Source organism: Macaca mulatta, chromosome 10 (assembly GCF_049350105.2).
Source record: "Macaca mulatta isolate MMU2019108-1 chromosome 10, T2T-MMU8v2.0, whole genome shotgun sequence".
NCBI classification, from domain to species: domain Eukaryota; kingdom Metazoa; phylum Chordata; class Mammalia; order Primates; family Cercopithecidae; genus Macaca; species Macaca mulatta.
Genome location: NC_133415.1, coordinates 57,723,289 through 57,725,576, shown reverse-complemented (window position 1 = coordinate 57,725,576; position 2,288 = coordinate 57,723,289).

The following is a 2,288-nucleotide window of genomic DNA, read 5'->3' as shown; positions in this document are numbered from 1 at the left end:
GACATGCAAATAGCAAAAAATATAAACCCGAATATCACTCTTTGGAAATTAGACATTAGGTATTGGCCTCCGTCTAGAGATCCTGAAAGTCTTTTTGATTTGTGGTTTATCCACCCCAAAGAAATGAAGCATATGATTCAGATAGAAAGCTACAGTATTTCTGCTGCTACAGATACTTCTAAAAACAGAAAACCAATATAGTGCTTATTCCAGAAGCCACCATATGACAATCCCAGTGCTAACAACTACAAAAGCAGGAATCTTGAATTATCAAATGTGAGTTATTCTCTGCCACATAGTGAAAAAACATCAAAAATATAGCTAGGAGACTTACAGCAAGATATTCCAAGGTTTAAGAATGAGATGGGCATGTTACAAGCAGAGTTCCTGGCTTTGGAGAAAGAGAAACTCCAACTTCAAAAAGACAGAGGTTTACTTGCTGCTTCTCTTTTTTCTCTTTATCAATTATTTGATGTAGTCAAATTTTCTATTCAAGAAAATCTCATGCGTACAGTTACAGCGGGGTTATCTAAATGTGTAATTATGTGTCAAAGTAGATTAGTTCTGCTATCTAAATAACGCTTCTGGAGAATGTTCTCATAATGTTTGTTCATTAATCAACCTAAGTCTCACTCTCAGTCTTCCAAGTGGCGTATGGGCTGGGAAACTAATTCAGCCATATACCAAGAGGCCTTCTGAAACAGATAAACATAAAGAAATTGCTAAAGAAATAAGCTCTAGATTCTAGATTCTTTTTTCTGTATTCATTTAGAGATGAGTTACATTTATTTATTAATAGAATGGGAATACAATGGGAGGGAAGCAATGACTGAGATGAGCCACAAAAACACATCTCGCCTTGAGAGTTGCAATGAATATTCCCAGCCAAATGAGTCTGTTTAATGTGTTTACATGTATGCAAGTTTATCTGCTTAGCTCAAACTGTTTGAACTTATAGTCCCATCATGGTTATTTCAAATACTTTTGAAAACAGATATATACTTCCACATATTTTAAAAAATCACCAGTTTCCAATTTTTCTGCTGAATCAGACCTTATGTTGTTTAATAAAGTATAGTAAGTTTTGGCATGTATGATTTTGATCATATAAGAAGCATCATTTATCAGCCAAAAATTTAACCTTTGACTCTTTAGGAGGAAGTTGAGTTCTGTACATTGTGTTCTAAGGATAGAGATTTTCTTCTTTCAAAGTAAAAGCACATGAGGCTTTTTGCACCCTCTGAGGCATTAAATTGCTTTGCTCAAGTTAGACTTTTAATATATCTGACTAATTTGATAAATTGATCTTCTATGTAATTCAGCAATATAGAGTTGTATCATGTTATTTGGTGCCATGAAATGCTAGTGAATGCCACCTTAGGAGATGTAGATGAAACATTTAATAGGTCTTGGTTGGTTTGACTCCCATTATCAGTAGATAACAGGGCTAAAGTTGGTAACTGGAACATATACATTCCACCTATCAACTTTTGTGGTAATTGAATGTGAAATCTGGGAAGCATCGCATTTTCCAGAATTCTGCACTAGAAACTCAGCAGTTTCACTCTGCTTCTTGTGTTGTGGCAAACTTTGGTTCCCATCCTTCAGGGAGCACGTTTACTTTTTTGATATCCCAGGATTCAAATGGAAGAAAAAAAAAAAAAAGAGAGAGAGAGATAAAAGGCAGTGGGGAAAAGAATAGCTTAGTGCAGAAAAGGGAAACTTCTTTACTGTTCCTGAAGCCCCACAAGGTCACATCTTCTTCATCTGGCTATTTCATGTAAAATCCAGGTGGTAAAGACAGAAGACATATGTTACGCCTGTGTCTTTTTATTTCTCTGTTTCTGCCAGTCAGATAGCATAAAAATTTATATCAGGCAGCAAAGAGTGGATGGGAATAAAAGCACAAAATGGAAAAGAGTCCTTTTTGAAATTTTGTAAAATTCTTCTGTTCACTCAAACAGAAATAAGCAGACTCGGCAAAAATTTCAATGGTAAAATGATGAGTACCTTATAATTATAATCATTATGTACAATGATAAAATTAAAGTAAACACAAAATACTTTTATGATAAAAATGGTGACATTTAACCTGAATCAAGTGAAAAAATCAGGGAAAAAGTTCTTTTTATTGAATAAAATAATAACAATTATTATTCATATTACTTTTATTAAAGGTCAAAGAAGGAAATAATACAAACAAAAGTGAAAAAATACCAGTATCAGAAAATCTATGTGATCGCACAGCTGCTGCTGACAGATTACCCCAACAAAGAAAGACTGGGGAA